This window comes from Scyliorhinus torazame, chromosome 2 (genome assembly GCF_047496885.1).
Source record: "Scyliorhinus torazame isolate Kashiwa2021f chromosome 2, sScyTor2.1, whole genome shotgun sequence".
Lineage (NCBI taxonomy): Eukaryota > Metazoa > Chordata > Chondrichthyes > Carcharhiniformes > Scyliorhinidae > Scyliorhinus > Scyliorhinus torazame.
The window spans coordinates 34,444,538-34,470,396 of record NC_092708.1 but is presented as its reverse complement, the minus strand read 5'-3'; the positions used below and the strand labels follow the sequence as shown (position 1 = coordinate 34,470,396).

At 49.0% G+C, this 25,859-nt stretch overlaps 1 long non-coding RNA gene across 1 annotated transcript in view; it reads right to left on the bottom strand.

Moving 5' to 3' along the window:
• Positions 1-386: 386 nt before the first annotated feature.
• The window catches only part of LOC140407758 (uncharacterized), a 99,200-nt gene continuing 73,727 nt past the window's right edge, over positions 387-25,859 (bottom strand). The window contains exon 4 of the long non-coding RNA XR_011939781.1: positions 387-578. This is a non-coding gene — a long non-coding RNA (uncharacterized lncRNA). The remainder of the gene's footprint in view (positions 579-25,859) is intronic.

The following is a 25,859-nucleotide window of genomic DNA, read 5'->3' as shown; positions in this document are numbered from 1 at the left end:
TATAAGGAGTATAGTAGGGGGCTGAGGACACAGCCTTGGGGGCACCGGTGTTGAGGATGATCGTGGAGGAGATGTTGTTGCCTATCTTTACTGATTGTGGCCTGTGGGTTAGAAAGTTCAGGATTCAGCCGCAGAGGGAGGAGCCGTGGTCAAGGCTACGGAGTTTGGAGATGTGTTTCGTAGGAATGATGGTGTTGAAGGCTGAGCTGTAGTCGATAAATAGGAGTCTGAGATAGGTGTCTTTGTTATCTAGGTGTTCCAGGGTAGAGTGTGGGGCGACTGTAGAGGGGGGGAGTGGAAAGAGTGCTTGGGGCCTGCAGGGGGTGCAGCTCTCTGGGTCAGTGGGGTTGGAAGCTGGGGGGTGGGGAGGGCTGCAGCTGCTGCGATGCTGGTCTGGTCGTTGGAGAGCAGCAGAGTGGAGGCTTCCAGGGCGTTTTCCTGGTCTCTGGCAGCCGCTGTAGGGGAATTCTCAGGCCTGGGACTGCAGCTCCGGCAGCTGCTCACACGTGGTCGGCTGGTCCGGGTCGATTTCAGGTCGTCAGTTTCAGGTGTCTCCAGGGTCCTAAAGATCGCAAAATCTGTCAGTAATTGAATTAGAACATTGTTAGAGCGTTTAAAAGAGTTAGAATTAAGTTTTAGAAGCATAGAACGATAGTAAAAGATAGATTTAGAGGGTATGCTGAGCACAGCTTGCAAGAAGTCGCCTTGCACCGGCACCATCTTTTTCGAGAAAAAATATGGTGGGTCCTGTCTCAGGATATTCGGCAGCCTAACCAAAAGCCTTTTGACTTTCAGGGGGAGTAGATGACCTAGTGGCGGGTGGGGTTATAATGATAATAATAATAATTATTATTATATTATTATTCTAACCCCGTCCGCCTCTAGGTGACATCCTGCCCATGCAGATTTTTAAAATTATACCGAACTCTCATGAAACTAGCTGGCACCATATTTAACTCTAACCCTCTCTCGAAAAAATAGAAGCAATTCTAAGGAGTTAGCAGCAATTAGGAGAGGCAGTGGCATAGTGGTCTTGTCACCGGACTGGTAACCCAGAGACCCAGGGTAATACTTTGGGGCCTCGAGTTCGAATCCAACATGCCGATTGGTTCACTAATGTCCTCAGAGAAGGAAATCTGCCATCCTCACCCAGTCTGGCCGACATAATAATAATAACAATCTTTATTGTCACAAGTAGGCTTGCATTAACACTGCAATGAAGTAACTGTGAAAAGCCCCTTGTCGCCACATTCGCCGGCGCCGGTTCGAGTACACAAAGGGAGAATTCAGAATGTCCAAATTACCTAATACCATGTCTTTCGGGACTTGTGTGAGGAAACCGGAGCACCCGGAGGAAAACCCCGGAGACACAGGGAGAACATGCAGACTCCGCACAGACAGTGACCCAAGCCGGGAATCGAACCTGGAGCTGTGAAGCAGTAGTGCTAATCATTGTGCTACCGTACCACCCACATGTGACTCCAGACCAACACAGCGAAGCGGTTGACTCTCAACTGAATCCCTCTTAAATGATCGAGCAAGCCAGTCAGTTCAAGGGCAACTAGGGATGGGAAACAAATTTTGACCCAGCCAGCGACACCCACATCCCAAGAATGAATTTAAAAAATTCAAAGTCGACAGAAATGTCACAAAGATTGCATGCCCCACATTGAGGTCACTCGACTTCACAAACATTTCTGGACCAATTACAGGAAGTCAGAGATGCCTTTATTGAGAAAATGACTCGGGCGGCGCCGGAGGTGTGGCGCCGCGCCAACCGGCGCCGAAAGGCCTTCGCCGGCCGCCATGAATTGGCAAATGCGCGGGAGCTCCAGTGTGTTCAGGCGTGATCCCAGCACATGTGCAGGGGGGTTCTTCTCCGCGCCGGCCATGGCAGACCGTTACAGCGGCCTGCCATGCGACCCGGACAGCGACCCGGGACGCTCGACCGAGCAGACCCACCTACCGACGCAGGACTCCGCAGAGCCAGGTCCCGCCGGTAAGGACCTTGTTTGATTTACGCCGGCGGGACGGCCCCAACCTGCGCGACGCGATTCCCGCCCCTGCCGAGAAACCGGTGCCGGAGAATTCTCAGAAACAGGACCAGTCCTCATCAGGCAGCCATATTGTTCAAAGGGGAAAAAAAACTTTCAAAAAAAAAATTTGTTTTTAAACCCTTAAAACCCCTTTGGATTTTTTTTTCTTTGGGGGGAACAAAAAAAAAAGAATTTCTGTTTCGCACCAAAACCCAGGAAAAAAAGAGAAAGGCACAGACAGAAATATGCCTGCAAATAATAAACTGGGGGGGTGGCGAGATGTAAGAAGGAACAGCAACGAAGGCGAAGGAAAAAAGCAGGAGCTGCGGCCGTGCAGGCAGACGACCCCACGGGGCGAGGCGGAGGTTCAGGCGAATCAGGAAGCGGAAAAGCTGGTGAGCCGAGCAGCGGAGCAGGAACAGGACGCGGCTACCCGCCCCCCCCCCCCCCCCGCACAGGGGGAGGAATGGAGAAGCGCGCTGAAAACGGAAATAAACGCCATAAAAGAGGAGATAAAAACGGAGATAAACGCCATGAGGGAGACACTCAGTACGGAGCTCCACACAATGGGCCAGGAATGAGGGAGGAAGACAGTGGAAGAGATCCTGAACACTGATTAGACAACAATATTCTGCCATCGCACGACACTGAGATCAACGTACTCTCAACTTCGAGGATCAATGGAACACTCTCTATTATATATTTATTTTGATTTAGCTAAGGCATGATATCTAAAATGTCTCTTCTTAATAGACCACCTTAACACTTGACTGCCAAACTTAGGTTCCCAAATCCAAAGTCTTACAAGTTCCTAGATTTCAGGAAGAATTTCTGCAGCAGTGCCTCCAGTCCATTGAGAAAGAAGGCACTACTGGAAATCTGGGTCTGGATTCTCCCTTTCAGAGATGTTTTGACGCTGGGGCTGAATCAGCTGACTTCTACGACAACAAAATTAGCGCCGGCCCCAGGGCAAATCATCAACCATAATGGATTAGCATCGGCGCCATGTGAAACTCGAGTGATTCCAATGAAAGACGGTATCCGATTTGCCGGGGTTGGGACTGCCGCCCGAGCGGCTGACAAGCTCTAGTCGTACATCAGCATTCCATTCCCCATACATACACTTATCCCAGCTGATAGTAATCAACTATTTCCTGGTAGATCTGATAGGTAAAAAGGCTATTTTAATGTAAATATTAAGACCCAGTTTTAATACCCATTTTAAAATGAGGATTCCAGCACTCATAATCTCAGGTCATGACAAAACACAGAGCTTCAACAGAGACACAAAATGCCTGACACATGCAGAAACTATTGGTCTGATCAACAGATTTTCAAAGTCAGTTTGACATTAAGAAATGAGCCATACCAGTAATCTAGATCAAGGTCGAAGGAAGCACCATAGCACCATGAAGGCACCATTGTTCATAATGTGAATAAAGTAAAGTCAGTAGAAAACCAGTAGAAACCAATCTTGATAATAGCACAGAATCGCATTCCATAGCGTACACAAATATTCAAACATGAAACATTCAGAATGTTGCACATTAAGGATTGACAGTTAACCATCGAATCAAATGTATTTGATTCGAACCCAAACCAATTAGGACGACATAGAGGTGTACATAGATGGCTAAAGACTGATAAGATTCTCCTTAAACATGATGGTCCGTACGGCCATCTCTATCCAGGATCATTCTATACTTGGATCGAACTGCTCGCTATCTTTACTTTCATATTTTCACTTTTCGACTCTAACTCTTGAAGTAAACACAAGCTGTTTTGCCGTAAGCAAGAAACCACTTCTGTATTATTTTGAAAGTTAAATTGTGTATAAGTTATTACTCTTTATGTCCTTTTGCGAGCCGGACTTTATTGAGAATAGATTTAAATTTCTCTCAATTGTAGTCAAATAGAGGCAATAAAAGATTCTTGTTTGCATCCAAGAAGTTTAACTCAAATTTCTACTGAGTTTTAGTGTCTCAAGACTTCATTAAATCCGCATGGTAGATCTCTTCACCAGCCAACAAGATGGCAGCACATCTGCGGCACCCCGGTTTGTAGATGCGGAGCTCGAGACCTTACAGATGCAGTGAAGGAGAGGCAGCCACCCTGTTGCCCAGGATGGGAAGGAGGCTGTCATCCACCACCATACACTGGGTCTGGATGCAGGCAGCAGAGGCTGTGAGCGCCATGGGCCCCACCACAAGGACCGGACAGGAGTGCACTGCACAACTTCCTCAGGGAAGCCAGGGTGAGTAGGCAGCACTGTGCCTCGATTCCAATCCCCATCCCCAAAAACCATAACCACCCTCCCCCCCCACCCGTAGGGCAATCGAACCCCACCCACCTTCAGTGAGCATGCACCCCACCCTGCATCACCTGCCAGCACCCATAACGGCCGCCATGGACGGGTTCCCTGGCCACGAGGGCCACCAGCTGCTCACCCCCTGTATTACCCGTGAATGACTGTCTAACACTGTGCATAACTGCAGAGAGAGGTAGAAGACCGAAGTGGGACCACCGGACCTGCGGAGCGCCGGGCACTGGACCTGGTCGGAGGGCCCGGAGAGAGGGCAGACGCCGAGATGGAGATTGGCATCGGGGATCCAAGTGAGACCCCCATTGCGCTGCGGTTCCCCATGGGATGCATGACATGACTCCCAACCCCCCACACCATCCCCATGCCACTCCCACACCACCCCCACACCACCCCAACACCACCACCCACTACCCCAACCTGCGATCCAATCATGCGTCATGTCTTGTGCTTTGCCGGATCACCTGGGAACGAGGTGGGCTCTTCTGGTGACCCCACCTCTGACACCAACCCCAAGCAGATGCCAGTGACCAGGAGGCAACAGACAGTGACGCAAACCCTCAAACGTCAGCTCGCGACACCCCGGAACACCATTCCGGGATGACACCAACTTCCCATCACAGCTGTATCCAAGACCGTCCACCATCCAGAGACACTCACCTTGGTTGGGCACCTTATTGAAGAGGCTCCTGCAGCACTATCTGGTGCACACCACACACGTGCTGCGGCATATCAGATGGAAGTAGGGACTCCGGAGGGGGCAGTCAGTCTTATGGCCGCCCGGCCCAGGGACTAGCTGCCAACCAGACGGGACTCGGACTACTGGAAGGGACGGGCCCATCGATAATGGAGATGCAGACACAGAGACGAGGATGACATGAGTGGCTATCAGTAACCATCCAGTTGGAGGAGTCCAACAGCGTGCAGAGGCAGGAGGCAGTGCCGACCATGCATGGCACCTAGGCCAACACCGTGCAGGTGGCATCCATGGTGGAGGCCCCGGGGGTGAAGGTATCTGCCTAATGTCACTGCATTGGGCAAATTGCTGCTTCAGAGGGTCGACAGAGACACAATGGGACAAATGGCTCCTTTCTGTGCTGTAACCATTCTACATGATTCATTATGATTTTCGTCAAGTTTAGATGCTTTAAAATACTAGTGGATTCCTTACAAAATCTCAAAGGAGCTTACTTGTCAGGGAGATTAATCTAAGTGGACATAATGCAACTGAAGCAAATACTAAATTACTTCCTCAGGCACTTTCAGAGGCTGAATAGAATATGGATATTGGAAATAAAAATTCCCCTCCTAGTCGCAGATCTGATTTAGAACAAAATGCCCATTTCTTATCTTGCTTGGGCCAGTGTCCTGGATTCCATACCTAGCAGCACAGTGCGAGTACCTTCACCACATGGAGTGGCCCAGTTCAGGAATAAGACAGGGAATAAGTGGCAAACTTGGCAGTGATCCCTGAAAACAGTTTTCAAACATTCTTTAAATAGATTAATAGAGAATCATCAACAAGGCCTGTGAGCAGGAACTGCTGAAGCACAAACATTTCTTAAGGAATGAAGAGGCGAAAATGTCCAAAGAATCAAGTGACGGAGGAGGGATTAGGTGAAAAGAGGGAGATAATGAAATGTTTCCCAGACAAGATCGAATGTCGGGGTTGTTGTGTTATGCTTCTTCATGTAGCATAAGCTGCTTCCTTGATGTGCACTCTGACAAAGGAAGGTTCAGACTTGGAGATAGGTTTAACACATTTATTGAACAGTTAACAATTCTTCTACTTGAGTTCGACTCTCCTGCTAATCTTGCTATAGTAACTCAGTCTAACTAACCAGTCTGCTCTAAGCCACATGGTGGGTGTGATGCTTCTGATCTGCCCCTGTCCTTCTCTCGAAGTGTCACCTGTGGAAAGAGAAAGAGCATGTGTGCCCTGTCCTTTTATATGGGTTGCCCCCTTGGGGTCGTGTCACCTCTGGGTGTCTTATTCTATGTGTTCATTAGCTGTATGTCTGCATGTCATGACATCTCCGGTGCTCCCTCTAGTGTTTACTTAGTTGTAGTTGATGCACGATCAATAACCTCAGAAACGAGATTGGAGACAATTGAAGGTTTTAATACGTTAGATGTTTCCCCAGCAGCGCAGGTACAGAAGAAAGCTGCTGGGGCGGCACGGGCACTTATACCCCGCCTTGCAGGGCAGGGCTAACATACAAGCTTATCTAATGGGAACATTCTCCACCAATGTGTATTCCGGCATTACTAGGTACCGTAATCCTCCTAACACAGACTACCACATTCACCCCCTGTTAAAAAAGAGCCCAGCGTGGGTGGTGGCTTCGTATTACAACGTGGTAAAAGTGGTAGAAGTTACAGTTATGACGGTACCGTAATGCCTCCGTACACCGTTTTGCCTCATTACAACTCTTAGCTATTTACAACAGTAATGTACATTTCAAAAGGAAGCAATTAGTCAATCGGGGGCTCTGGTCGTCCTCTGCGATCGTCGTAACTTTGGTGGTGATGTCGGTGGAGGTTCGGGCGTCTGTGACTCCGGGAGCATGGTTTTGGCTTCTGTGGCAGCTTGATCACCCCTAGACGTGGCTGGTGGAAGGACCGACTGACCTGGGAAGTGTGGGGTGCGCCGGTGGGAGGGAGGGTGGGACTGGTGGCGGCGGTGTATGTGGGGATCCAGCGGGCGGCAGGTCCCGTAGGGAGACCGTATCCTGTCGGCCGTCGGGGTATGCCACGGAGGCGTACTGAGGGTTAGCGTGGCGGAGATGGACCCTTTCGACCAATGGGTCCAATTTGTGTGTCCGCATGTGTTTTCGGAGCAGGACAGGTCCGGGAGCTGGCAGCCAGGTCGGGAGCGAGGTCCCAGAAGAGGAATTCCTGGGGAACACAAGGAGACGTTCATGAGGTGTTTGGTTGGTCATGGTACACGCAGTGACCAGTGGAGTGGAGGGCATCTGGGAGGACTTCCTGCCAGCGGGAGACAGGGAGATTCCTGGACCACAGGGCCTGTAGGACGGTCTTCCAGATCATTCCGTTCTCCCTCTCTACCTGTCCATTTCCTCGGGGGTTGTAACTGGTCGTCCTGCTCAAGGTAATGTCCATCCTGAGCAGGAATTGACGCAGTTCATCGCTCATAAAGGAGGACCCCCTATCACTGTGTATGTAGGCGGGAAAACCGAACAGCGTAAAGATAGTATGGAGGGCCTTGATGACGGTGGTTGCGGTCATGTCGGGCAGGGGATGGTGAATGGGAACCGGGAGTACTCGTCAATCACGTTCAGGAAGTACGTGTTGCGGTCGGTGGAGGGGAGGGGGCCTTAGAAATCCATACTGAGGCGTTCAAAGGGACGGGAAGCCTTTATCAGGTGCACTTTCTCTGGCCTGTAGAAGTGCGGCTTGCACTCCACGCAGATTTGCCAATTCCTGGTGGCTGTCCTGACCTCCTCGATGGAGTAGGGCAGGTTGCAGGTCTTGATGAAGTGGAAAAATCGAGTGACCCCCGGGTGGCAGAGGTCCTCGTGGAGGGCTCGGAGGCGGTCCACTTGTGCGTTGGCACATGTGCCGCGGGATAGGGCATTAGGAGGCTCGTTTAGCTTCCCGGGACGATTCAACATCTCATAGTTGTAGGTGGACTGTTCGATCCTCCACCGTAAGATCTTGTCATTTTTTATCTTGGCCCGCTGTGCATTATCGAACATGAAAGCAGCCGACCATTGGTCCGTGAGGAGAGTGAATCTCCTGCCGGCCAGGTTATGCCTCCAATGTCGCACAGCCTCAATGATAGCCTGGGCCTCCTTTTCGACTGAGGAATGGCGGATTTCGGAGGCGTGGGGGGTGCGTGAGAAGAAGGCCACGGGTCTGCCGCTTGGTTGAGGGTGGCCGCCAGAGCTACGTCGGATGCGTCGCTCTCGACCTGGAAGTGGAGGGACTCGTCGATGGCATGTATCGTGGCCTTTCCAATGTTTGCTTTGATGCGGTTGAAGGCCTGGCGGGCCTTTATCGACAGGGGAAAAACTGTGGATTGGATCAGTGGACGGGCCTTGTCCGCATAGTTGGGGACCCACTGGGCATAGTAGGAAAAAAAACTTAGGCAGCGCTTCAGGGCCTTGGAGCAGTGCGGGAGGTGGAACTCCATAAGGGGGCGCATGCGTTCAGGGTCGGGGCCTATCACTCCAGTACGCACTATGTAGCCGAGGATGGCTAGGCCGTCGGTGCTAAACACGCATTTATCCTTGTTATATGTTAGGTTAAGGACTTTTGCGGTTTGGAGGAATTTTCGGAGGTTGGTGTCATGGTCCTGCTGATCGTGGCCGCAGATGGTGACATTATCGAGGTACGGGAATGTGGCCTGTAAACCGTACCGGTCAACCATTCAGTCCATCTGTCGTTGGAAGACCGAGACCCTGTTAGTGACACCGAAGGGAACCCTTAAGAAGTGGTAGAGCCGCCCATCTGCTTCGAAGGAAGTGTATTTGCGGTCACTCGTGCAGATGGGGAGCTGGTGGCAGGTGGACTTAAGATCCACCGTGGAGAAGACCTTATAATGCGCGATCCTGTTGACCAGGTCAGATATGCGGGGGAGAGGGTTGCGAGTTGCGTAAACCTGTTGATGGTCTGACTGTAGTCGAAGACCATCCAATGCTTCTCCCCGGTCTTTACAACCACTACTTGAGCTGTCCAGGGGCTGTTGCTAGCCTCAATGACACCTTCCTTCAGTAACCGTTGGACCTCTGACCCAATAAAGATCCGGCTCTGGGCACTGTACCATCTGCTCCTGGTGGCGACAGGTTTGCAATTTGCATTGGTCGCACATGTCTGGGGGTGCACAAAATGGCAGCGCCCATCCATCACACGTGACGTCCGTGGGACAAGATGGCAGCGCCCGGAGGCCGCACATGGCCCTGGAGGAGAAAGATAACGGCGTCTGCTGGCCGCACGGGGACGGTGGAGAGGATTGTGGTGGAGGTCCGTATTCGCCGCCGGAGACCGCAGCGACCGCCCGGGCCTGGCATACCGCCACGAAGTAGCCCTTTTTACCGCATCCCTTGCAGGTGGATGCACGGGCTGGACAGCGCTGTCGGGGGTGCTTGGCTTGCCGGCAAAAATAGAAGCAGGGCCCCCCGGGGTTGCCAGGCCGTCTTGCAGCACAAGCTTGTGGGGGGATGGGAGATGCCTCGGGGTCGGCTGCCCAGGGGGCTACCGTGCGGTCGGGGACATAAGCTTGGGCGTTTCGTGAGGCCACATCCAGGGAGTCGGCAAGGGCCCGTGCCTCCTTGAGGCCTAGTGGCTCTTTCTCCAGCAATCGCTGGCGGATTTGGGAGGACAGCATACCTGCAACGAAACCGTCCCGGATCAAAAGTTCTGTGTGGTCGCTTGCCAAAACCTGCGGGCAGCTGCAGTTTCTCGCCAACACCAGGAGCGCACGGTAGAATTCTTCCAGCGATTCCCCAGGGATTTGTCGCTAGCAGATGTCGGGCGTAGACCTGGGTTACAGGGCGAATATAATGTCCTTTCAGCAGCTCCATTGCTGCATCAAAATCGTCCGCGTCCTCGATGAGGGTGTAGATTTCTGGGCTCACCCTCGAGTGCAGGACTTGCAGTTTCTGTTCTCCCGTGGGTGTGTTTTCAGCCGTTCCGAGATATCCGTTGAAACACGCCAGCCAGTGCTTGAAGGTTGCCGCTGAGTTTGCTGCGTGGGTGCTGAGTTGCAGACACTCCGGCTTGATTCGGAGCTCCATCCTTTTAAATGTAGCGTATTAAATTGATGCACGATCAATAACCTCAGAAACTAGGGGCGTCATTCTCCGCCGGCAGGAGTCTCCGTTTTGCCGGCGCCCGGGGGTTTCCCGACGGCGTGGGGCTGCCCCACAATGGGAAACCCCATTGACCGGCCGGTGTTACGGAGACTCCCGCCGGCAGGTCGGAGCAGAAATGTGGCGGGGCGGGTGGGAGAATTTCGCCCATTATTGGAGAACAGAGAACAATACAGCGCAGTACAGGCCCTTCGGCCCACGATGTTGCACCGAAACAAAAGCCATCTAACCTACATTATGCCATTATCATCCATATGTTTATCCAATAAACTTTTAAATGCCCTCAATGTTGGCGAGTTCACTACTGTAGCAGGTAGGGCATTCCACGGCCTCACTACTCTTTGCGTAAAGAACCTACCTCTGACCTCTGTCCGCTATCTATTACCCCTCAGTTTAAAGTTATGTCCCCTCGTGCCAGCCATATCCATCCGCGGGGGGAGGCTCTCACTGTCCACCCTATCCAACCCCCTGATCATTTTGTATGCCTCTATTAAGTCTCCTCTTAACCTTCTTCTCTCCAACGAAAACAACCTCAAGTCCATCAGCCTTTCCTCATAAGATTTTCCCTCCATACCAGGCAACATCCTGGTAAATCTCCTCTGCACCCGCTCCAAAGCCTCCACGTCCTTCCTATAATGCGGTGACCAGAACTGTACGCAATACTCCAAATGCGGCCGTACCAGAGTTCTGTACAGCTGCAACATGACCTCCCGACTCCGGAACTCAATCCCTCTACCAATAAAGGCCAACACTCCATAGGCCTTCTTCACAACCCTATCAACCTGGGTGGCAACCTTCAGGGATCTATGTACATGGACACCTAGATCCCTCTGCTCATCCACACTTTCAAGAACTTTACCATTAGCCAAATATTCCGCATTCCTGTTATTCCTTCCAAAGTGAATCACCTCACACTTCTCTACATTAAACTCCATTTGCCACCTCTCAGCCCAGCTCTGCAGCTTATCTATATCCCTCTGTAACCTGCTACATCCTTCCACACTATCGACAACACCACCGACTTTAGTATCGTCTGAAAATTTACTCACCCACCCTTCTGCGCCTTCCTCTAGGTCATTGATAAAAATGACAAACAGCAACGGCCCCAGAACAGATCCTTGTGGTACTCCACTTGTGACTGTACTCCATTCTGAACATTTCCCATCAACCACCACCCTCTGTCTTCTTTTAGCTAGCCAATTTCTGATCCACATCTCTAAATCACCCTCAATCCCCAGCCTCCGTATTTTTTGCAATAGCCTACCGTGGGGAACCTTATCAAACGCTTTGCTGAAATCCATATACACCACGTCAACTGCTCTACCCTCGTCTACCTGTTCAGTCACCTTCTCAAAGAACTCAATAAGGTTTGTGAGGCATGACCTACCCTTCACAAAGCCATGCTGACTATCCCTGATCATATTATTCCTATCTAGATGATTATAAATCTTGTCTCTTATAATCCCCTCCAAGACTTTACCCACTACAGACGTGAGGCTCACCGGTCTATAGTTGCCGGGGTTGTCTCTGCTCCCCTTTTTGAACAAAGGGACCACATTTGCTGTCCTCCAGTCCTCTGGCACTATTTCTGTAGCCAATGATGACATAAAAATCAAAGCCAAAGGTCCAGCAATCTCTTCCCTGGCCTCCCAGAGAATCCTAGGATAAATCCCATCAGGTCCCGGGGACTTATCTATTTTCAGCCTGTCCAGAATTGCCAACACCTCTTCCCAACGTACCTCAATGCCATCTATTCTATTAGCCTGGGGCTCAGCATTCTCCTCCACAACATTATCTTTTTCCTGAGTGAATACTGACGAAAAATATTCATTTAGTATCTCGCCTATCTCTTCAGACGCCACACACAATTTCCCATCCCTGTCCTTGACTGGTCCGACTCTTTCCCTAGTCATTCGCTTATTCCTGACATACCTATAGAAAGCTTTTGGGTTTTCCTTGATCCTTCCTGCCAAATACTTCTCATGTCCCCTCCTTGCTCGTCTTAGCTCTCTCTTTAGATCCTTCCTCGCTACCTTGTAACTATCCATCGCCCCAACCGAAACTTCACACTTCATCTTCACATAGGCCTCCTTCTTCCTCTTAACAAGAGATTCCACTTCCTTGGTAAATCACGGTTCCCTCGCTCGACGCCTTCCTCCCTGTCTGACCGGTACATACTTATCAAGAACACGCAGTAGCTGATCCTTGAACAAGCCCCACTTATCCAGCGTGCCCAACACTTGCAGCCTACTTCTCCACCTTATCCCCCCCAAGTCACGTCTAATGGCATCATAATTGCCCTTCCCCCAGCTATAACTCTTGCCCTGCAGTGTATACTTATCCCTTTCAATCATTAACGTAAACGTCACCGAATTGTGGTCACTGTCCCCAAAGTGCTCTCCTACCTCCAAATCCAACACCTGGCCTGGTTCATTACGCAAAACCAAATCCAACGTGGCCTCGCCTCTTGTTGGCCTGTCAACATATTGTTTCAGGAAACCCTCCTGCACACACTGTACAAAAAACGACCCATCTATTGTACTCGAACTATATCTTTTCCAGTCAATATTTGGAAAGTTAAAGTCTCCCATAATAACTACCCTGTTACTTTCGCTCATATCCAGAATCATCTTCGCCATCCTTTCCTCTACATCCCTAGAACTATTAGGAGGCCTATAAAAAACTCCCAACAGGGTGACCTCTCCTTTCCTGTTTCTAACTTCAGCCCATACTACCTCGGAAGAAGAGTCCCCATCTAGCATCCTCTCCGCCACCGTAATACTGCTCTTGACTAGCAGCGCCACACCTCCCCCTCTTTTGCCTCCTTCTCTGAGCTTACTAAAACACCTAAACCCCGGAACCTGCAACATCCATTCCTGTCCCTGCTCTATCCATGTCTCTGAAATGGCCACAACATCGAAGTCCCAGGTACCAACCCATGCTGCCAGTTCCCCTACCTTGTTTCGTATACTCCTGGCATTGAAGTAGACACACTTCAAACCACCTACCTGAACACTGGCCCCCTCCTGCGACGTCAAATCTGTGTTCCTGACCTCTATACTCTCATTCTCCCTTACCCTAAAGCTACAATCCAGGTTCCCATGCCCCTGCTGCATTAGTTTAAACCCCCCCAAAGAGCACTAACATATCTCCCCCCCCAGGATACTTGTGCCCCTCAGGTTCAGATGTAGACCATCCTGTCTGTAGAGGTCCCACCTTCCCCAGAAAGAGCCCCAGTTATCCAGAAATCTGAATCCCTCCCGCCTGCACCATCCCTGTAGCCACGTGTTTAAATGCTCTCTCTCCCTATTCCTCATCTCACTATCACGTGGCACGGGCAACAACCCAGAGATAACAACTCGGTTTGTTCTAGTTCTGAGCTTCCATCCTCGCTCCCTGAAAGCCTGCCTGACATCCTTGTCCCCTTTCCTACCTATGTCGTTAGTGCCAATGTGGACCACGACTTGGGGCTGCTCCCCCTCCCCCTAAGGACCCGGAAAACACGATCCGAGACATCACGTACCCTTGCACCTGGGAGGCAACATACCAAACGTGAGTCTCTCACGCTCCCACAAAATCTCCTATCTGTGCCCCTGACTATAGAGTCCCCAATTACTAATGCTCTGCTCCTCTCCCCCCTTCCCTTCTGAGCAACAGGGACAGACTCCGTGCCAGAGGCCCGTACCCCATGGCTTACCCCTGGTAAGCCCCCCCCCCCACAAGTATCCAAAGCGGTATACTTGTTTCTCAGGGGAACGACCGCAGGGGATCCCTGCACTGACTGCTTTTTCCCAGTCCCTCTTACAGTTACCCACCTATCTCCAATCTTTGGTGTAACTAATTCCCTGAAGCTGCTATCTATGACCCCTTCTGCCTCCCGAATGATCCGAAGTTCTTCCAACTCCAGCTCCAGTTCCCTAACTCGGTCTTGGAGGAGCTGGAGATGGCAGCACTTCCTGCAGGTAAAATCAGCAGGGACACTAACTGCATCCCTCACCTCAAACATCCTGCAGGAGGAACATTGCACTCCCTTCCCTGCCATTCCTCTTACTTTCTACCAAGATCTGGCTAACAACTAAATTAAATTTTAATAAAAAATAATAATAATATAATAAAATATGGTTGAAGGCTTTAATACGCTAGATGTTTCCCCCAGCAGCGCAGGTACAGAAGAAAGCTGCTGGGGCGGCATGGGCTCTTATACCCCGCCTTGCAGGGCGGAGCTAACATAAAAGCTTATCCAATGGGAACAAGTACATTCTCCACCAATGGTATTCCGGCATTACTAGGTACCGTAATCCTCCTAACACAGACTATCACAGTAGTTTATTTACATTAACCCCTTGTGTATTTACAGTCATGCATATCACCACAGGGGTAACAATATTGCTGGAGGGAAGTTCCAAAATAACAGAACGACACCCATTTTTTTAACTGAATAGGCCATTGCAGAAATTAAATTCCAATTATTTTATGAAATAGCTCTGGGCAGGATTTTCTGGCCCTGTTTGAGGTGGGCACCATGGTGGGCAGGAGTAGAAATCATCACGACAAGGAGACATGTCAGTTGTACGTCCTCGTAAAGCTAGTTTGCGATTGTCCGCCCCACCTGTCAAAGGTCAGCTGGTTCTCCCGCCATATCACATCAGGAATGTCATGTTAATATATTTACATCTCATTATAAGCCCTGGTTGCTGGAATCATCCCACCCATGGTGGATAATCCGGGCATTTCAATGCATAATTAGAACAATGGGCGGGATTCTCCGACCCCCCCTCCAGGCCAGAGAATCGCCGGGGGACGGAGTGAATCCCGCCCCCACTGGCTGCCGAATTCTCTGTCGCCACGGTTTTGGTGGGGTTAGGAATCGCCCCGCGCCGGTTGGCGGCCGCTGGTAGGGGCCCCTCGGTGATTCTCCGGCCCGCAATGGGCCGAGCAGCCGCCTGTTTTCGGCCGGTCCCGCCGGCGTAAATTAGACCTGTTCCGGACCGGCGGGACCTGGCTCTGCGGGTAGCCTCCAGGGTCCTCAGGGACGAGCGTGGGGATCTGGCCCCAGTGGCCTGGACCGCGATCGGGGCCCACAGATTCGTGGGCCGGCCTGTGCCGTGGGGGCACTCTTTCCCTCCGTACCGGCTGCTGTGGACCACCGCCATGGCCGGTGCAGAGACGAACCCCCCTGCGCATGCACTGGGATGACGCCAGCACACGCTGGCACTCCCGTGCATGCGCCAACCCGCGCCGGCCGGCGGAGGCCCTTCGACGGCAGTTGGTGCGGCACCAAGTCCCTACCGCGCCGATTGGTGTGGTGCCAACCCCACCGGCGCCGGCCTAGCCCCTGAAGGTGCGGAGGATTCTGCACTTTCCGGGCAGCCCAGTGCCGGAGTGGTTCACGCCACTCCTCGGCGCCGGTACTGCCGCCCCGCCGGGTAGGGAAGAATCCCCCCCAATGTGTTTCACAGCGATACATAATCGAGGTGCAACTGGTAATCTGCACTTTGCTCGTGACTCCTAGGTTATTTCGTCTTCCGTGCATCGTGCACAGCTCGCTCGAATGAGTGCCAGGCTTCACAGGTAGCACCACATCATGTTCAGGGGAGCCACACAGGTAGCTCTTGACCTACTAGACCAGTCTGGTGTGGCAGGGTTCAGGGGCATGGGGATACCTGACCTCAGGCTGGAGAAGGGTTTGCGGAGGAGGGCAGACATGGTGTGGTTACAAGTGGGGACAAATGGGAAATGGGTGCCAGGGATTAACATCATCAGTATCAGGATGAGGAGAGAGAATGTTACAGATGTATATCAGCCACTTGGGACCTAAATGGGTTGAGCATGGAGTGGAAAAGCTCTTCAGTTTATGTTGGGAGGAATGTTACCATATTTTTTCAAAGTTCAGGTTCAGACTGAAAACAGACGTGTAGCTCTCCAGCTGTACAGACCTGCTTCCTCTCCAGATCTTCAACCTCTCTACGTAAAGAAAATGGGTGGGTGGATTTTCCACCATCATTCTCACATACGTACTCAGTTCATCTACTTCAACATACTCCAAAGAATTCTGGGTGCCACTTTTAAAGGGCATCAGCACTGAAGTGGAGAACCTCCCCACCTCAAAACAAGGAGGCATCGGGGCCTCCACACCCCCTCTCAGCTCAATCATTAGTGGCCCCTGCTCCCCTACACTCAATCATGGGAGCATCTCCCCCAACACCACTGCAGAATTACCGCCAGAGTTCTCCCCTCACTCCGCATTTCCAGGTTCCCCCCCCTGCCTGTAAGTTCCCCCTTCACTACCTACTCGCCACCCCCCCAACGCACATAACTAGAACCCCCACCCATGGTGCTCCCATGAGAGTAGGTCTCAGGCACTTCCCCTTGGCACAGGTTGGCACTTCCAGACTGGCATTGTGCCAAACCTGACAGTGCCAACCTATGCCCAGAGGTAATGCCAGGGGACAGTGCCAAGGCACTACCCTAGCCCCTACCCTAGCACTACCCTCTACCTGAGGGCTATACATACCATTGAACCCCCGAGGGGATACCCTCAACTGTATCTCATTTTTAAAAAGCGGTTTGACTATGAATAAGGGGGTATCATGTGGCAGTGGCAAGTTAGGGGCTGGGCAATCATATTACAATGTGTTTATATCCATTAAAATTAGGTTCTCGTCCATTGGCGTGTGAACCACGTCACGTCACCGGTGAGGGGTATGGAAAATCGGGAAACACGGGGCGTCATTCTCCGCCGGCGGGAGTCTCCGTAATGCCGGCGCCCGGGGGTTTCCCGACGGCGTGGGGCTGCCCCACAATGGGAAACCCCATTGACCGGCCGGTGTTACGGAGACTCCCGCCGGCCGGTCGCCGCAGAAATGTGGCAGGGCGGGTAGGAGAATTTCGCCCACGATCTCTCCAGATTGTCTGCCTGTGTCGCCGTTCTCTCTGATGGCGACCTCGGGCTGAAAACTGCTCCCATTTTTCAGTACGTAAAGATTGCTTTTTGCCCAGTCTAGGGAGAGGATGCACATGTCACACCAGTCTGTCATGCCCAGTATGTTGTGCACAATGCTGTGACAGCATGCACCTCGTTCCATGAGGTTTCAGGCATTATAATGGGCTGCAGTTGGTATACCCATGCCATCGTTGTGCTCCTAAATCTTTCTGACTTTCCTAATCCACCCGCTATGCCTTGATGCTTCTCTGATATCCATAGAGGGGGTGGAGGCAGCCTGCTGATTGCTGTGGTGGACCTTGATAGGCACCCCTGGAGGACGGAGACTGGGAGTTTGTTTTGGTTGTCCTGCTATGGGACTGGTGCACTCTCCTGGACCTGTGGAGCTGGAGTTGATGGGGGTCACAGGAAGAGGATTCGTCAGACAGTCCCAGAGTCGACTCAATGGATGCCCGCGGAGTGCCCAGCCGGTTGTCCATCTCCGATGGCTACCCAAGAGCCCCTGGCTGAAACCCTGAGGAGAGGGGATGACTGAAGTGAGATCCATGTGCCCTGCACCCCTCTCGCGTAGCCACTGTTAAATGCCATCGAGGCTCCAGTCATCTAGTACTGCTCCTGCAGCAGTACCGGACGATGTCCTGGGCCAAGGTCTCCATGGCGACAGCCAAACTGCCTGTGTCGATCCCAGTGCATTGGCAGGCAGGCCGGCGCTATCCTCTCCGTATTTTATTGCAATCTGAAGATTGCAGGTGACAACCCTTCCTGACTGTTGCTGCAGCTCCAGTAACTGATTGAGGGCAAGGTCTTGTAGATCGTCATCTGAGTCAGACTCTGCAGGATCACAGCCCCCAGCAGTCCTCTGAGTGACAATGACCTCGGATCTCCCTGCCTCCGCCTGCTGTGGGCCTGATTGTGTGCTGTGCTCACCATAATATGACCCCGAGATCTCGGTGCCACCGAGGTGCGTCTTGCTGCACTGGAGGAAAGTGTGGGTGAGCGCCATGACGGTTCTTAAAAAATGCTGTCCTCAGGTCACTCATCAGAGGTGCCCTCTGGGCTGCTGCTGCAAGACTGGCTGGTGTAGGGCACTGGGCAGAGGTGCCTATGGTGGAAAGTAGACACAATTAGCGCAAGGCAACAAAAAACACAGGCGTGCACTCATGGTCGCGTTGACTGATGGATGATCGAGTTCAGGTGAGCCTTTTACACCGACCTCACTTTCACCGCAGGCATGGTCCGTGTCTTCTCCAGCCAGCTCAATGGCACGTTCTCCAAGTTCCGAACCCCACCCTCGGTTGGGGACCTCTCCCTTTCATTGTGCATGAAGACAAATGGAGAGAGTGTGAGCAGGATACACGACAGGGCAAATTAGAATGTTGCCTGACATATGTGGGTGGTGGGCGGTTCCGTGCTCCTATTTTCTATGTTTCTATACCAATCTTCATGCCCGTAACCGCATTTTGTGCAAATCAGGGAATATCTCGCCCAACGAGTCTAGATAAGTAATTCACCGGTGAGTTGGGGTGGGTTTGGGGCGGGGGGAGGGGCTAGATCGAATATGCTTCAAAGTATCTAAGCTTGATGCCAATGGTTATTTGATGGAGAGCTCATCTACCCAATTTGAATGCTATGTTTCAGACAAACCAGAAAATATTCAGATTATTGAGTCACTTTGATGCCTTACCCTGCACTTTAAAGGGAACAGTGTATTGTACTGGGAATTGGAACTGCAGTTCCTGGAATAAGGAATTAGCTGCTTTGAATATTGTGATGGAGCACCATCACACGAGGCATTGTGACATGATTAAACTGCCAGGCCTGCTGTATCTCTCGCACTGAGGTTTTTTGGATTGTATTATTTTCATTCTAACTTCATCGGGCTGCTGACTGCGAGGCTTATTTTGGTTGAATAATTTTGTCGGTGATAGAGGACCTTCTTCAAGGGATTAATTATTTGAGGTTTTCCATTTGCTACTTTACCTTTAACGGCACCCCAGAACATACGTCTATCTCTGATAAATAACCTACCAAAGTACTCAATAAAAATGTTTTTGTTTTATGCATATTTTCAAATCAGGGACTTAGAAAACAAACAATTCTCAGAAGAGTTTTTCTTAATCCTTTGCCTGGCAGCAGACTGAACAACCTTTTCTCCGAATATAAAAGCCCCAAAATGGTTGGAAGCACAGCAGGTCATCCAGCGTCTGGGGCGAAGAGATTCTCAAAATGATGGCATGTTACTGGTCGAGTAATCCAGAAGCCTGGACTAATGAGCCACGAGCCATGAATTCAAATACCAGCTTGGGAGCTGAGGGATTTTAATTCAGTTCATGAAATAAGTCAGGAATCAAAAGTTAGGATCAACCACGATTATTGTCAAAGTCCGTCTGGATTTATTTATTTCTTTTAAAAAAAATTTAGAGTACCCAATTCATTTTTTCCAATTAAGGGGCAATTTAGCGTGGCCAATCCACCTAGCCTGCACATCTTTGGGTTGTGGGGGTGAAACCCACGCAAACAGAGGGAGAATGTGCAAACTCCACACAGACAGTGACCCAGGGTCGGGATCAAACCTGGGACCTCGGCGCCGTGAGGCAACAGGGCTAACCCACTGCGCCACCATGCTGCCCCCCCGTCTGGATTTAATAATTCCCTTAATCCTGCCCCTACCTCCTTGGTCCGATATGGAACTCCAAACCCGTTTGGTTCACTGTACTGTATCGAAGTGATACATAAATATTGTACTGTAGTGGTTCACTGTACTGTATCGAAATGATACATAAATATTGTACTGTACTGTACTGTATCAAAATGATATATAAATATTGTGAGTGCCGCTGCCCAGCCCAGCATTTATTGTCCATCTCCAATTGCCTTTGAGAGAGGCTGGTGAGGCACCTTCTTGCAATCCATGTAGTGCAGGAACACCCACAGTTCTGTGAGGAAGGGAGTTCGAGGATTTTGACCCAGTCACCCATTGAGGATTGTCATCAAGTTGTGACAGATCAGAATTATACCTATAGCCTGAGGGCAATGGAAACGTGAGTGAAGAGGGCATGCCATTGAGTAAGTGAAGACAGTCGGATAGGTCTTCCGGTCCCATCCGCCATAGCAGTCAGAGGCAGGACAGGCAATTTGACAGACCATTAGGTGGGAATTTTTGGTCTTGGGGTGGGCAGACCAGAGAATCTCACCCAGTATATTTAAGACAACTAAATATGAAGAAGTGGTTCACTGTACTGTATCGAAATGATTTCAGAAGGAGTGTTGTGCACTGTGAGCTGTGAAAATGAAAAGGTAGGACGATTATGATTACTGATATTTCTCACAGTCAGATGAAGAAGAAAGCATTTGCCCTGTGTTTTAAGATGGGATGTAAGAGTGGAATACAAGTTAGAAACTGGAAATGCAGAGCTCCCACTTGTAGAATAATAAGAGGTAGACTGCACGGAGGAATAGAATATTGCACTGTGAGAAGGTTGCATCCAAATGGGTAGGTGCTGTCTGCCTGCAGATTAGCACCTGGTGATTGGATAGATCGAAATTGGGAAAAAAAGATCATGTTGAAAGTTCAAATTGAGAAGATGGAAGGGTGTGCGTAACGTCTTGAATGGGATGAAAGCTTTAGGTAGAACATTGAAAGAAAGGGGAAGGTCATGTAGCAAGATCTTGTCCCATTATGATTATGGTTACTGATAGACGTGGTGACTAAAATGTCAATAAGGCTGGGTTATGATAAGCTGTCCTTTTTTCATTTATTTCTTTAGCTTTGAAGTTGCAGATTCATACTGGAAGTCAGGTATTTCTTCAACTGTTCCCCTTTTCAGTTGTAATTTTCACATTAAAAAAAATGTATGTTGCTTTTCTACAGATCTGCCACTCAAGGTACATTCAAACACCGCAGTGCACTTACATTAAAAATAACTTGTTGCAAAGACTGATTACGAGGACTGGCTGGATTTCAATAATTATCTGGGTATTTGCTATGCTTCAAAGGAATAGACAGGAATAAATTGAGATATGTGCAGCGACGGTTTGCAAAGAAGCAATGACAGCAACACGGTTTTACTCGTCAATGAGGTCAGTGGTACACTGGAAATTGCAAGTACCGTGTGAATATGATAAATAATTGCTGCATCAACGTTGTGACCCTATCATTTAGAATAATAACATTTATTCCATGAAAGTCTCAAATACGTTCCCATTATGTAAAAACGGAATAATGTAGTGATAGCTTGCAGTAGGCATCATCACATTTAAATGTACCAACATTCTAAAACACAAATTTCAAAATCTTACTTCTTGACTTACGCCATCTGCTCTAAGATTGGTAATAACCTACACAATAAATTTTGCTCCATTGACTACATTTATATATAGTTCTTAATAATGGAAAGAAAAAGGCCTTGATATTTAAAATGTAAAGCTAAATTCCTGACAGTGCACAAGCACAGTGAACAATCTATCCAAAGGGATATAAGGGGCATTTAAAATTCTAGACCGAGACAAAGGTTCACAACCCATAAGCCAATATGTTCGTATCTAATAGGTTTGTTGATGGATGCCAAATACATGGGCGTTGAAGGTAATAAGGTGGACAGGTGTTGGGTGTTGGTTGGTCAATTGTAGCCAGGTGTGTATGTGACAAAGAGTCAAACAGCACCAGGGAGATTGTGTTAGAATGCAGAAGTTAAATTCTGTGGGGAGCAATAACAGTCTCTAACAAAGCAATCTCGACTCAATGTCTTATTCACGACCAGGCTTGGGAGTCTCCTCTCACATTGATAGCAGAGAATGGTATCCTGAAAGTGAAGATCGGAGACTAAGATTTACTTCCAGCCAGTAGGCTAGAATTAGAGCTAATTTTGTTTGAGATGAGACAGCAATTGGAGACTCTTCGAAGAAAAATGACTGAAACCAATTATACAGCGGCACAATGTGATTTCCCACTACTGTTTTGTGACACGGAGCCTTATGATCAATGGGAAAATGAAGCTGATGCAGGCACACGGTTTATGTCTCCACTGAAAAGAATACAGGATTAAACAGTGCAGCACTTCCACTTCCTGCCAGGAGCAAGATCAGCGACAAAGTCTTCCCAGAGCGAGATGCTCAGGAACATGACAATGAAGAAGGTAAAATTCATGGATAAAATTTACATGGTAGATGACTCGTTTCGTACCTAATGAGATTTGGTCGGACTTTGATAAAGTTAGAAAAATGGATGATTCTTCCAATGGAGAACACACCATGAGTTGAACTGATTATAAATAGTTGACTGATTATAAACAACTGACTATAAACAGACTTGATTGTAAACCAGGGGCTGGTTTAGCACAGGGCCAAATCGCTGGCTTTGAAAGCAGACCAAGGAAAGCCAGCAGCACGGTTCAATTCCCGTACCAGCCTCCCCGAACAGGCGCTGGAATGTGGCAACTAGGGGCTTTTCACAGTAACTTCATTTGAAGCCTACTTGTGACAATAAGTGATTTTCATTTCATTTTTCATGAAACAAGATTACACGATTACATTTGAAAATCAGTTTGTGCCTTTAAATTATTGGACAGTGTGAAGATACCGTCCATGGGTTGGCTCTCGGCTTTAATGGGAGTTCATTTCAAAGAGACAGAAACAAATGGCAGAAGCTTTCAAAATATTTCTGGGAAAGGGTGGCATGTGGCGCAGTGTTTAGCACTGGGACTGCAGCGCTGAGGACCCGGGTTCGAATCCCGGCCCTGGGTCACCGTCTGTGTGGAGTTCGCACATTCTCCCCATGTCTGAATGAAAATTGCAAACAAAAATGAGGACAGAGCACCTTTTGAGAGCTGTAGCAGGTGGTGGAAGTTGGGCAATTATGGAAGGAGAATGAACCTCAGGGAAACCAATGGGTGGTTTGGATGCAAAGATGAGCTGATTTGGTGGATTAGCAAGGCTAATATTGACCCAATGTGTCCAAAAATGTGCAGGTTACGGGGTAAGGCGGGGGAGTGAGCCTAGGTAGGGTGCTCCTTTAGAGGGTCACTGCAGACCCGATGGGACAAATGGCCTCCTTTTGCACTGTTGGGATTCTGTGTGAAATCTTAAGTGTCATGATGTGCTGAATTGCCCGCGTTGAAAAAAAGAGATTTTCACACCACACGTGGCTTGGAAGATACAGAAGGCGAGGAGGAAGTTGCTTGGAAGGTAGTAGATGCTTGGAAGGTAGTAGATGTTGGAAGGTAGTAAAACAGGGACAGAAACAAAAGGCAGTAAGGGGGAAAGTGTAAGGCAGAGAAGCCATAGTCAAAAATCAAAAAGGGCGACAGTACAAGGTACAGTGACTGAGGGGAGCTCAGTGAATAGGACCAGGAATACTAAAAGGAATAAAACGGGAAGTGAAAACATTAATGGTAAGCGACGCGGCAGGTTGTTACATGAAGATATGGGTTCAACGACAAGGAAAATTAGGAGAACGATGAAGAGGAAATATAACTTAGGAGAGGTTACTGATCGAAGTGCTAAGATTCAGAACAGAGGTAAAAAAGCCAACATAAGTGTACTTTACCTGAATGCTCGTAGTATTCGGAATAAGGTAAATGAGTTGATGGCGCAAATCATCGTGAATGACTATGATTTAGTGGCCATTACTGAAACATGGTTAAAGGATGGTCACGACTGGGAGTTAAATATCCAAGGGTATCAAACTATTCGGAAGGACAGAGTGGATGGTAAGGGAGGTGGTGTAGCTCTGCTATTTAAGGATGACATCCGGGCAACAGTAAGGGATGACATCGGTGCTATGGAGGATAAGGTTGAATCCATTTGGGTGGAAATCAGGAATAGTAAGGCAAAAAAGTCACTGATAGGAGTAGTCTATAGGCCACCAAATAGTAACATTATGGTGGGGCAGGCAATAAACAAAGAAATAACGGATGCATGTAGAAATGGTACAGCAGTTATCATGGGAGATTTTAATCTACATGTCGATTGGTTTAACCAGGTGGGCCAAGGCAGCCTTAAGGAGGAGTTTATAGAATGTATCCACGATAGTTTCCTAGAACAGTATGGAATGGAACCTACGAGGGAACAAGCGGTCCTAGATCTGGTCCTGTGTAATGAGGCAGGATTGATTCAGGATCTCATAGTTAGGGATCCTCTCGGAAGGAGCGATCACAATATGCTGGAATTTAAAATACAGATGGAGGGTGAGAAGGTAAAATCAAGCACTAGTGTTTTGTGCTTAAACAAAGGAGATTACAATGGGATGAGAGAATAACTAGCTAAGGTAGACTGGGAGCAAAGACTTTATGGTGAAACAGTTGAGGAAAAGTGGAGAACCTTCCAAGCGATTTTTCACAGTGCTCAGCAAAGGTTTATACCAACAAAAAGGAAGGACGGTAGAAAGAGGGAAAATCGACTGTGGATATCTAAGGAAATAAGGGAGAGTATCAAATTGAAGGAAAAAGCATGCAAAGTAGCAAAGATTAGTGGGAGACTAGAGGACTGGGAAATCTTTATGGGGCAACAGAAAGCTACTAATAAAGCTATAAAGAAGAGTAAGATAGATTATGAGAGGAAACTTGCTCAGAATATAAAAACAGATAGTAAATGTTTCTACAAATACAGAAAACAAAAAAGAGTGGCTAAGGTAAATATTGGTCCTTTAGAGGATAAGAAGGGAGATTTAATAATGGGAGATGAGGAAATGGCTGAGGAACTGAACAGGTTTTTTGGGTCGATCTTCACAGTGGAAGACACAAGTAACATGCCAGTGACTGATGGAAATGAGGCTATGACAGGTGAGGACCTTGAGAGGATTGTTATCACCAAGGAGGTAGTGATGGGCAAGCTGATGGGGCTAAAGGTAGACAAGTCTCCTGAACCTGATGGAATGCATCCCAGAGTGCTAAAAGAGATGGCTAGAGAAATTGCAAATGCACTAGTGATAATTTTCCAAAATTCACTAGACTCTGGCGTGGTCCCGGTGGATTGGAAATTAACAAACGTGACACCACTGTTTAAAAAAGGAGGTAGGCAGAAAGCGGGTAATTATAGGCCAGTGGGCTTAACTTCGGTAGTAGGGAAGATGCTGGAATCTATCATCAAGGAAGAAATAGCGAGACATCTGGATGGAAATTGTCCCATTGGGCAGACGCAGCATTCGTTCATAAAGGGCAGGTCGTGCCTAACTAATTTAGTTGAATTTTTTGAGGACATTACCAGTGCGGTAGATAACAGGGAGCCAATGGATGTGGTATATCTGGATTTCCAGAAAGCGTTTGACAAGGTGCCACACAAAAGGTTCCTGCATAAGATAAAGATGCAGGGCGTTAAGGGGAAAGTAGTAGCATGGATAGAGGATTGGTTAATTAATAGAAAGCAAAGAGTGGGGATTAATGGGTGTTTCTCTGGTTGGCAATCAGTAGCTAGTGGTGTCCCTCAGGGATCAGTGTTGGGCCCACAACTGTTCACAATTTACATCGATGATTTGGAGTTGGGGACCAAGGGCAATGTGTCCAAGTTTGCAGACGACACTAAGATAAGTGGTAAAGCAAAAAGTGCAGAGGATACTGGAAGTCTGCAGAGGGATTTGGATAGGCTAAGTGAATGGGCTAGGGTCTGGCAGATGGAATACAATGTTGACAAATTTGAGGTTATCCATTTTGGTAGGAATAACAGCAAAAGGGATTATTATTGAAATGATAAAACATTAAAACATGCTGCTGTGCAGAGAGACCTGTGTGCGC